Source organism: Lactuca virosa, chromosome 3, assembly GCF_052849685.1.
Source record: "Lactuca virosa cultivar CGN04683 chromosome 3, Lactuca_virosa_CGN04683_v6, whole genome shotgun sequence".
Lineage (NCBI taxonomy): Eukaryota > Viridiplantae > Streptophyta > Magnoliopsida > Asterales > Asteraceae > Lactuca > Lactuca virosa.
The window spans coordinates 63011908-63024434 of record NC_136428.1 but is presented as its reverse complement, the minus strand read 5'-3'; the positions used below and the strand labels follow the sequence as shown (position 1 = coordinate 63024434).

Here is a 12527-nt window from a genome sequence, read left to right as displayed (position 1 = left end):
AAGATCTTTGTATGGGTTAAAGCAATCTGGGCGCATGTGGTGCAATCGTTTAAGCGATTATTTGACAAGTAAAGGTTATAAAAATAACACTATTTGTCCATGTGTATTTATTAAGAAAACAACATCTGGATATGTGATCATAGCAGTCTATGTTGATGATCTAAACATCATTGGAACGAATAAAGAAATCCTTGAAGTGATTGAACTTTTAAAGAAAGAATTTGAAATGAAAGATCTTGGAAAAATCAAATATTGTCTTGGTTTACAGATTGAGCATATGCCTAACGGAATACTCGTACATCAATCAAATTACACAGAAAGAGTCTTGAGACGTTTCAATATGGACAATGCTAATCCTTTAAGCACTCCAATGGTTGTTAGATCATTAAATATTGACAAGGATCCATTTCGTCCATGCGAAGAAAATGAAGAAGTCCTTGGTCCAGAAGTACCATACCTTAATGCAATTGGAGCTCTTATGTATCTTACCAATTGTACTAGACCTGACATTTCTTTCACTATAAACTTGCTAGCAAGATTTAGTTCAACCCCAACAAAAAGATATTGGAATGGAATCAAACATATTTTTCGATACCTTCGAGGAACTAGTGATTTAGGGTTATTTTACCCTAACAATTCAAAACAAGGCTTGATTGGTTATGCAGATGCAGGTTATTTGTCTGATCCTCATAAAGCTAGATCTCAAACTGGATATGTATTCATTAATGGAGGTACTGCAATTTCCTGGCGTTCTCAAAAGCAAACACTTGTTGCCACATCCTCAAATCATGCTGAAGTAATTGCACTAAATGAAGCTAGTAGAGAATGTACATGGTTAAGATCGATGACACAACTAGTTTTAACTTCATGTGGACTTGAAAAGGATATATGTCCAACTTTAATTTATGAAGATAACTCAGCATGTGTCACTCAAATGAAAGAGGGATATATCAAGAGCGACAGGACAAAACATATATCTCCAAAGTTTTTTGAGTACACTTAAGAGCTTCTAAAGAACCATCAAGTTGAAATCAAATATGTTCAATCCAGTAACAATGCAGCAGACCTTTTTACGAAGGCACTTCCTACTGCAATCTTCAGGAAACATGTCCATGGCATCGAAATGCGACATGTGCATAGAACATAATGTGACGGATGTCTAAATAAGGGGGAGTCAACTATACACTGCACTCTTTTTCCCTTCGCTAAAGTTTTTTTCCCACTGGGTTTTCTTTAGCAAGGTTTTTAATGAGGCAGTACGTCAAAGTTGAATGCTAAAATGATGTCATCCAAGGGGGAGTGTTGTAAATAATTGGTGGTGTTGTAAATAATTGGTGGATGACATAATAATTGGTGCATGACAAATTTGTCAACATTTCTAACTAGTTACAATTATATGTTAGTAAAATTTGTAGTATAAATACCCCTCCATTGTAAAGAATGAAACACACCAAAAAGTTATAAGAGATATAACTTTCATATTCTCTCTAAATATTCTTTCTTCTCAATTAAAGTTCTTATCAAAGTTTACTAGTTTGGTTTGATTTATAGTTACATTAATTACGCTTAATTCATAATAGATAACTAATTTTATGCAAACAAAATATTTGCTAATACATACATTAACCCTAACTAATTGGATGCTTTTCAGGGGTTTGGCAAAAAAAACTTATTGCTTATAACTTATTAGTTTATTAGTTAATAAGTTAGAGTGATATAACTTATAAAAAAATAGTTTATTATCGGTTTTCCACTGTTATAAGCTGTTTTTATCCAAATAATTTATTTATTTATTTTTATAGCTTAGAAGGGTATGAAACTGGATAAGCTAATAACCTCCTCTGCCAAACACCCATCGATGTTATTCAATGTTTTAACGGGATAATTTTGTATATACCCTTATTAAACGTCTAAATATCGTATTTGCCCGACCTAAATTATAAATATCATATTTGTCTTTCTTAATGTTTTAAAATATCAAATTTGCTCAAATCAGTTTTTTAATAATTTTTATTATTTAATAATCATTTTTTATAATTTTAAACCACTAAAACTAAAAAAAATAAGTAAATGGTCCATAATACCCTTCCAATCTAAATCACAGGATCTTTTACCCTAGGTTTTATCAACCACCGTCTTCTTCCTGAAGCCGCCCTCCTCATGATTGTTCACCTATCGCCATCTTCCTTCTTGCATCTCGCCATTTTCTTCTTGCAATCATTAATAAGCTTCAGGTAATATTCCCCTTCGTTATATCTCATTCTTTTTGGCAACGGAATCAACACTTATGCGAAAGAATCTCGAATTGTTGAAACCCATGTATTAATTTCACAATTCCCTTTTAATATATGCCATTTTTAGGCCAAGACCCTAAATCACAAGCTTAATTTCATAGTATTGCCAATATTGGTAGCTAGATTAAAGTAATTTGCTACAGGGAGCATGCATTCAAAACGTGCTTGATTCTATGGTTCAAGCTTTGTTGGTTGACAATAATTGGAATTTATATATGTTGAACATATTATAAATTCGAAATCATTAGACTTCACTGTGCATTTTGACTTTTCATTTTAGACTAACGAGTTTGTTACTAATGTTACATGCATTTTTTTAGCAGTGGCGGAGGAACTAAAGTGAGGCAACCCAAGAGACAGTGAAGTGCCTTGTTAGTTCTGGACAACTTGAGTTGATATAAGCAAACAAACCTGACTATTTGTTAATACTAGGAATTATGTTTACTTGATGCTTATTAGCTTGGTAAAGATTAATCAAAAGCATTACCAAATAGTTTCAATATTTTCAGTTTAGATATACTGTCTTGCAACATGGGGTTTATGATCACATGCAAACATAAATAATAGTAATCATAGTTACCTGATGCTTATTAGCTTAGTAAAGATTTAGTAAAAGTTGAGCAAAAGCATGAACTGTGATGGAGAGAGGGCAAATAGGAATATGGAGGAATTACAATTACCTGCTATGAATAGTTGTTCGCAAGAAGAAAGGTGTGACAGGGGAAAGAGGACTATTTAACTGGTAAGGGCATTATTGTCCATACAGTGTTTTTGACAATAATAATAATGTAAAATTATAGAAAAAGATTATTAAATAGTAAAAATTATTAAAAAAAAACATATTTGGGCAAATTTGATATTTTAAAACATTAATAAGGGTAAATATGATATTTAGAGTTTAGGTCGGGCAAATACGATGTTTAATACGATGTTTAATAAGAAGAGTTTTTTACCAAATGAGTGATTTTTAAAAGCTTATTTACCATATAAGTATACTTTTAAAATTATTTACCATATAAGGTGATTTTGCTATTTAATAATAATAATAATAATAATAATAATAATAATTATTATTATTATTATTATTGTGCCCTAAAACTCGTTCTTACTGAGGGAAAATACCGCCAATAGACAAAAAATCGGGTTGAATTTGAAAAAATGACTTTTCCGGCTATAGACATGCATTCCGCGGAGGACCCTCTGCAGACCTCCGCGGAATGACGTCATGTCCGCGGAATCAGAAAACGTTTTATTTTTTATTGTTTAAAAAATCCTTCTGCGGGGGTCCTCTGCGGAGACATTAACCCCTCCGCGGAGTGAGTTGTTTGGCAGGTCATAAATCCATCCGCAGAGTAGCTGACGAGGAGCTCCGCAAAGAGATTAATGTCTTCGCGGAATGGTTATTTGCCACGGTTTTTTTGAAATAAAGTCTTTTTTTTCATTTTTTAGCTACATTTGTGTGACATCCCCATTTTTCACGGCCAAAAAAGACCGATTTTGTTTATGCTTTGTTTAAAAATCAGAGTAACATTTTAAATAAAAGTGTTGCGGAATTTGTTCCCAAAATAAAATATGATAAGGATTTATCAAAACATTTTCGTAGAAATGTATTTCATTAAAAGCCTCGGGATGTCATGTTCGATACAGATCAAAAACATAAACAGTACAATATAACCTTACTACATTTGTTCATAATCTCTCATCCCAAACATCATGTCTATGCTCGTGCGCCACTACCTGTAATACAAGAAACTGAGTGGGTCAGGCTTGGAAGCCTGGTGAGCACATAGGGTTTTCAACCCACAATAAATAAGTTTATTAATTTCATCAACCAACAATAACCCGATTACCCGTTCCCGTTATCCTCACATTACGTCCCTAAAACACCTATCATAAGGGACCTAGCCTAAGGATCAACATCGGGATGGACACTACTGCCAAGGGGTTTCCTCAGCAATAAATGTCCTAAAGGCAACCATGAGGGGGATGGAGTACACCGGTGAACACATCGTTCACAAACACCTACAGGTTGCGAGCCTGCTAGCGTTCCACTGGACTGTCTAGAAGAGTCCGTGGTCGTCATCCATACTCCGCTAGATGACAGAATCAACAACAACAACATCGAGGCCTCTCATCATTTTATCACACATCGTCTTATTACATCTACCCATGTTTTACCCCAACATTTTTTTTGTAGATATAAAATACATATACAGTTTAAATTATTTAAAACATGTATAAAAATCTTTCATCAGTATAAGCAGCAAGTATTCAGATAATATGCACACATAGCACGTAATTAATATAAAATACTTCATATCTATGTGTAAGATGAAAGTAACTATACACTCACCTGATTAGGTGGTGACTCGGTATTTGAACAGCACTTCGTTATCTCAAAACAATTTTTCCTTGACCAAAACCTAGTATTAATACCACTAGAGTTTAGTTTTAACGTTAACCGTGACTAATTAATAGTCTAGCTATTATTATTATTATATAAGCGTTAAATAACACTCAATATATAAATAATAATAGCCCAAATAATTATTTTAAGGACCTAATAACATTACTATAATTATTTAAAAGTTATATTAAAAATTTCGTAGGCGTACCTTACTTACAGCGGGAGCGTTTCCGAGCCGAAAGGTTCTTTTCTCGGGACTCCGGGAGCCTCGGGACTTCCTTCAGGTGCTAGGGGGTTTACCTAGACTTTAGGGGCTCAAGGGAGCTTAGAGAGAGAGTTTAGAGAGAGAAAGTGGAAGAGGAAAGGTGTAAGAAATGAGAGAACCCGACACTTCTATTTATAGTGAGTTGGGGCATGTGGTGGCCTTCTGGTGGTGCCACTTGTCCAAATTCTGGTGGTGTCACATGTCCAATTTCTGGTGGTGCCATGTGTCCAATTTCTGGTGGTGCCACATGTCCAATTTCTGGTGGTGCCACGTCACCCAATATCGCGTATCGGCCTCCCGACTTAGAAAAATCATAACTCTCGCATACGAGCTCCGTTTTTGACGTTATTTATATCCACGCGAAGGCGGGAACGTAATCTACAACTTTCGTTTAGACTCCGTTGGCTAATTTTGAATTTATTTTAAAAGTTATATTTTTAACAGGCCGGGACAGGATTGGTCCGTTAAAAATTCATAACTTCTTCATCCGACGTCCGTTTTCGTCTGTCTTTTTATTGTTACGCCACAATTAAAGAGCTCTTCGATTCTCGTTTAGGTCGTGTCGGCTAAAAACTCGCTTTATCATAAATTCACTATTCACGCTTCCCGGTATCGTGCCGGTTCCGTCGTGAAACTTCGTCGGGTCATAACTTTTTCGTTATAACTCGGATTTCGGCGTTCTTTATATCTCCGGAATCCTTGTTTTGACCACTACAACTTTATGTAAAGATATCGGGCTTATCTCATATTTTAATTTTGACGCTTATTTTTATTCTTTATTAATTATACATTTATAATTAAATAATAAGCACATAAATTCACAAAATACTCAAATATTTCATTTTTATTACATCAAAAGAGTTACAATAGTTGACCTAGACTATTACATCGTCTAAAAATGCTTAGCCCCGAAACCCGGGCGTTACAATTCTCTCCCCCTTAGGATGATTCCGTCCCGGAATCATGCGTCAGCAAACAGATGCGGATAGCGACTCATCATGTCATCCTCTGTTTCCCAAGTGAGATTCGGCCCATTCGAATGTTTCCATTGGACTAGCACTAAGTCGACCATCTTGCGTCGTAACTTCTTAATCTTACGGTCAACAATTGCCTCGGGCTCTTCGATTAGCCTCTTATTCTCATCCATTCTTAACTCCGAGATCGGAATTATGTCGAGAACTTCTCCCGTGAATTTCCTCAGATAACATACATGGAAGGTGTTATGAATACCATCGAGTTCTTCGGGCAATTCCAGCTTGTAAGCTTGGTTCCCAATCTTCTGAAGAACTTTGAACGGTCCAATAAACCTTGGACTCAGCTTTCCTCGTTTCCCGAATCGTATAAGTCCTTTCCACGGTGAGACTTTAAGCAAAACGGAATCCCCAACTTCGAAGGTCATCGGTCGTCTTTTCTTGCCAGCATAGCTCTTCTGACGATCCTGAGCTGCTAACATCCTTTCCTTTATCACCTTCAGTTTCTCAGCAGTCTCATGGATTATCTCGGGGCCCATAAACTGCTTTTCTCCAGCCTCAAGCCAACAAGAAGGCGTACGACACTTTTGTCCGTACAAAACTTGATAAGGTGCCATCTTGATGCTCGAGTGGAAACTGTTGTTGTAGGAAAATTCTACCAAAGGTAAGTGCTCATCCCAATTACCTTGGAACTCGAGGGTACATGCTCTCAACATATCTTCAAGCGTTTGAATCGTTCTTTCACTCTGACTATCTGTCTGCGGATGGTAAGCTGTACTCAGACATAACTTCGTACCCAATTCCTCTTGTAGACTTCTCCAAAACCTTGACGTGAAACGACTATCACGATCCGATACAATTGTTAGAGGAACACCGTGAAGTCTCACAATTTCCTTCACGTAAGCATTTGCAAGCTTATCCATAGACCACCTTTCATTGGCAGCTATGAAGTGTGCACTCTTTGTGAAACGATCCACGACCACCCAAATCATGTCGTGACCGTTCTTCGTCCTGGGTAGTTTAGTCACAAAATCCATGGTGATGTCTTCCCATTTACCCATGGGTACAGGTAAGGGTTCTAAACTCCCATATGGTTTCTGATGTTGTGCCGTAACTCTTGCACAAGTTACACACTCGACCACATATTTCGCAACGTCGAGCTTCATCGTCGGCCACCAGTAGTAGGGTTTTAGGTCCCTATACATTTTAGTGCTACCGGGATGAATCGAGTACATGGTCTTGTGAGCTTCTTCCATCAGAAGATCTCTTATTCCTCCAGTCTTAGGTACCCAAATCCGATCTTGGAATACCTTTAGTCCTTGACTGTTTGTACCGAACACTAATGTTTTTCCCAAACGTTCTTCTTTTCGGTCACTCTTCTCTGAAGCTTCTTCTTGAGCTTCCCTGATACTTTCCACAATGGTCGAGACAACTTCTATTCTCAACGCTCTTGGCCTTTTTCTTTCAAGGTTGACTTTTCGACTGAGAGCATCAGCGACAACGTTTGCTTTACCGGGGTGGTAAAGTATCTCACAGTCATAGTCCTTGAGTAATTCTAGCCAGCGTCGTTGCCTCATGTTCAATTCTTTCTGATTAAAGAGATATTGGAGACTCTTATGATCGGTGAAAAGTTTGCACTTCGTGCCATAGAGGTAATGCCTCCATATTTTTAGAGCGAAAACTACCGCCGCCAACTCCAAGTCATGAGTCGGGTAGTTCTTTTCATGTTCCTTCAACTGTCGAGACGCATATGCGATCACCTTTTCTCTTTGGGTCAAAACACAACCCAACCCAACACCAGACGCATCGCTATAAACAGCGAAGTCTTCAACTCCATTGGGTAGAGAAAGTATCGGTGCCTCGCATAGTTTCTTCTTTAGCTTCTCGAATGCTTTTTTATGCTTATCACTCCAAGCATAGGTAACTCCTTTGTGGGTTAACGCTGTTAATGGACTAGCGATTGAAGAAAATCCTTGGATAAACCTTCGGTAATATCCGGCTAATCCCAAAAAGCTTCGGATCTCCGTGGGACTTTTTGGTTGTTCCCACTTCATTACCGCTTCAATCTTTGCTGGATCGACCATTATCCCTTCTTGGTTGACCACGTGACCCAAGAATTGGACTTCTCGAATCCAAAAATCACATTTGGAGAATTTAGCATACAGCTTCTCCTTCTTCAAGACTTCTAACACTTCCCGCAAGTGTCTACCATGCTCTTCTTGGCTTTTTGAGTAAATCAGAATGTCATCTATGAACACTATCACATATTTATCAAGAAACGGATTACAAACCCTGTTCATTAAATCCATGAATGCTGCTGGAGCATTGGTTAGTCCAAACGACATAACCAAAAACTCGTAGTGTCCATATCGTGTTCTGAATGCAGTCTTCTCTATATCTTGCTCTCTTACCTTCAGCTGATGATATCCTGACCTTAGGTCGATCTTTGAAAAATAACTTGAACCTTGCAGTTGATTGAACAGGTCATCAATCCTTGGCAACGGATATCTATTCTTTTTTGTTGCCTTGTTCAGCTCTCTGTAATCAATACACATTCTCATACTTCCATCTTTCTTTTTCACGAATAACACCGGAGCTCCCCAGGGTGATGAACTAGGTCTAATGAAACCTTTGTCCAATAACTCCTGAAGTTGCATCATCAGCTCCTTCATCTCCGTCGGTGCTAATCGGTAAGGTGCTTTTGCTATTGGTGTCGTTCCTGGTAACAAGTCAATACGGAATTCTACTTGTCGATCAGGCGGTAATCCGGGAAGATCTTCGGGAAATACTTCCGGATAATCACACACGACAGGAATGCTCTGTATCACCTTCTTTTCCTTCTTAGCATCGATCATGAATGCTAAATATGATGTACATCCCTTGGTCAAACATTTTCTGGCTTTCATTAGAGAAATGATTCCAGAATTTACCCTGCGTTTGTCCCCATACACCATAAACGACTCTTTCCCAGGCGGGTTTACTTTTACGATCTTCTTTTTGCACAGTATTTCCGCATCATTGGTGCTAAGCCAATCCATTCCCAACACGATGTCGAAACCGTTAAGTTCGATAGGCAATAATTCCTCGTGAAACTTATTCCCGTTCAAATCACTTAAGATGTTTTTCATACGATGGCTAACAGGTACAAACTTGCCACTAGCAACTTCGACTAATAAGGCATTATCTAGTCTATCGACAGGCAAAGCTAGCTTTCTACCAAATTCGTGCGAAATAAAGGAGTAGTTGGCTCCAGAATCAAATAAAATTTGGGAATGCAATTTGTTTACGAGAAAGGTACCTGAAGCGACATCAGCTTCTTCCTTAGCAGCTTCCAGTGTCATCTGGAAGGCTCTAGCCTTCGGCTTTGGTGGAATGTTGGGTCTTCCTGCTTCCTTCTTCTTCGGGCAGTCCCTCGAAATGTGCCCCTCCTCGTTGCACTCATAACAAACCTTCTTAGTGAATGTGCATTCATTGGCATAGTGCCCAGGCTTCCCACATTTGAAACAAGTGACCCCTCCGTCACACTTCCCAGAGTGATTCTTCTTGCACTTGTCACACCACTTCACTTCGCCTCCTCCACCTCCTTTCGAACTAGACTTTGAGAATTTACCCTTTTTGCTGGACCCCGAGGGTCCGTCAAACTTCCTCTTCTCACCAACCTCTGACCTTTCCAGACCTTTCTCCCTGATCTGGGTCTCAACATTTCTGGCAGCCCAGATGGCGGCTTTCAACGTGGTTGCTTGCTTAACCATTGGACCATAGTTCGCTGGTAGTCCAAGGGCAAACTTATTGACCTTTGAGAGTTCTGTTGGAACTAGGTATGGGATAAGCTTCATTTTCTCCATGAAACTTGCAGCGTATTCAGCAACGCTCATCTTTCCCTTCTTCAAATTCTGAAACTCGTTATTGATTTCCAGTAGGTCCTGCTCTGAGCAGTATTGCAGTTTCAGTTGTTCCACAAAATCTTCCCAAGACATTTTACTCGCTTCTCCCTTGGGCATAGAGTCAGCTAACAGCTTCCACCAACTCAACATGCCAGATTTCAACAACGGGATCGCAAGAGCGGTCTTCTGCCTGTTGCTGCATTCACAACTTTCAAACATTGTCTCCATTTCGGAGATCCAATCCATAATTTGCACCGGCGTCGGGCTTCTGGATAGACACGGTGGCTTAGACGCCATAAAATCCTTGTATTTACATCCTCTTCCATCATTTCCTCCATTACGATTGCCTTGTCTAACAATTTGTGGGTTGTCTTGACCAATGGTACCACTGAAGTTTCCACCTTCCGATGGCCCTCCATTCACTTCGGGTTCTTCAACTTGGATTGAAAGTTCTTCACGATTTTGTCGAAGCAGACGTCTAGTTTCTTCCATCTGATTATCCAACATCGCCTGAATCATCAATTGTACACCAGCCATCGTTACTGGCTCAGGTGCTGCAGCTACAACAGGTATTTGCTCAATTACAGGTGGTCGATTCCTGTTTTCGTTTGCGTTTCCAGCTCCACTGCGGTTTCTTGCCATTTTGATCTATACACCGAATAAGGTGAATTTAGATCTTTATTCAGGATAGACGTTTAAATCATCCTTATCTCTCCGAAACGTTTACATGTTAGTTCTAATATCGTAGTTGTACGTTTAGAATCCTAAACACATAAGGTTTCCAGATCCGGTCGGCAACAGACCATAGATCCGAACAAATAACAGCATATAAGGCATAAATCATTATGCACATAAAAGCATTTTAGGCACAATTCCTAAAATAAGCTAGTGCTCACACCTCACAATCATTGCTTAGCATTCTAAGTTTAAGTCTAGAAATCCTACAAATTCCTAGTTCGCTTAAACTAATGCTCTGATACCAACTGTGACATCCCCATTTTTCACGGCCAAAAAAGACCGATTTTGTTTATGCTTTGTTTAAAAATCAGAGTAACATTTTAAATAAAAGTGTTGCAGAATTTGTTCCCAAAATAAAATATGATAAGGATTTATCAAAACATTTTCGTAGAAATGTATTTCATTAAAAGCCTCGGGATGTCATGTTCGATACAGATCAAAAGCATAAACAGTACAATATAACCTTACTACATTTGTTCATAATCTCTCATCCCAAACATCATGTCTATGCTCGTGCGCCACTACCTGTAATACAAGAAACTGAGTGGGTCAGGCTTGGGAGCCTGGTGAGCACATAGGGTTTTCAACCCACAATAAATAAGTTTATTAATTTCATCAACCAACAATAACCCGATTACCCGTTCCCGTTATCCTCACATTACGTCCCTAAAACACCTATCATAAGGGACCTAGCCTAAGGATCAACATCAGGATGGACACTACTGCCAAGGGGTTTCCTCAGCAATAAATGTCCTAAAGGCAACCATGAGGGGGATGGAGTACACCGGTGAACACATCGTTCACAAACACCTACAGGTTGCGAGCCTGCTAGCGTTCCACTGGACTGTCTAGAAGAGTCTGTGGTCGTCATCCATACTCCGCTAGATGACAGAATCAACAACAACAACATCGAGGCCTCTCATCATTTTATCACACATCGTCTTATTACATCTACCCATGTTTTACCCCAACATTTTTTTTGTAGATATAAAATACATATACAGTTTAAATTATTTAAAACATGTATAAAAATCTTTCATCAGTATAAGCAGCAAGTATTCAGATAATATGCACACATAGCACGTAATTAATATAAAATATTTCATATCTATGTGTAAGATGAAAGTAACTATGCACTCACCTGATTAGGTGGTGACTCGGTATTTGAACAGCACTTCGTTATCTCAAAACAATTTTTCCTTGACCAAAACCTAGTATTAATACCACTAGAGTTTAGTTTTAACGTTAACCGTGACTAATTAATAGTCTAGCTATTATTATTATTATATAAGCGTTAAATAACACTCAATATATAAATAATAATAGCCCAAATAATTATTTTAAGGACCTAATAACATTACTATAATTATTTAAAAGTTATATTAAAAATTTCGTAGGCGTACCTTACTTACAGCGGGTTTTTCTCAAAACCGGGCTTCGCTGGAGCAGCGTTTCCGAGCCGAAAGGTTCTTTTCTCGGGACTCCGGGAGCCTCGGGACTTCCTTCGGGTGCTAGGGGGTTTACCTAGACTTTAGGGGCTCAAGGGAGCTTAGAGAGAGAGTTTAGAGAGAGAAAGTGGAAGAGGAAAGGTGTAAGAAATGAGAGAACCCGACACTTCTATTTATAGTGAGTTGGGGCATGTGGTGGCCTTCTGGTGGTGCCACTTGTCCAAATTCTGGTGGTGTCACATGTCCAATTTCTGGTGGTGCCATGTGTCCAATTTCTGGTGGTGCCACATGTCCAATTTCTGGTGGTGCCACGTCACCCAATATCGTGTATCGGCCTCCCGACTTAGAAAAATCATAACTCTCGCATACGAGCTCCGTTTTTTACGTTATTTATATCCACGCGAAGGCGGGAACGTAATCTACAACTTTCGTTTAGACTCCGTTGGCTAATTTTGAATTTATTTTAAAAGTTATATTTTTAACAGGCCGGGACAGGATTGGTCCGTTAAAAATTCATAAC

At 38.6% G+C, this 12527-nt stretch overlaps 2 long non-coding RNA genes across 3 annotated transcripts; one reads left to right on the top strand and one right to left on the bottom strand.

Moving 5' to 3' along the window:
- The first annotated feature begins 2125 nt into the window (after positions 1-2125).
- On the top strand, positions 2126-2811 carry LOC145162359 (uncharacterized). Of its 2 annotated transcripts, none has more exons than XR_013739054.1 (2): positions 2126-2234; positions 2618-2811. It is a non-coding gene; the product is annotated as an uncharacterized LOC145162359 (long non-coding RNA). The 2 variants fall into 2 exon arrangements; XR_013739055.1 differs by having other exon boundaries at positions 2615-2811.
- Positions 2812-3969: 1158 nt separating this feature from the next.
- LOC145162358 (uncharacterized) lies at positions 3970-5047 on the bottom strand. The gene is made up of 3 exons (XR_013739053.1): positions 4910-5047; positions 4648-4717; positions 3970-4031 (listed from the first exon to the last, which is right to left on the bottom strand). It is a non-coding gene; the product is annotated as an uncharacterized LOC145162358 (long non-coding RNA).
- Positions 5048-12527: the final 7480 nt, after the last annotated feature.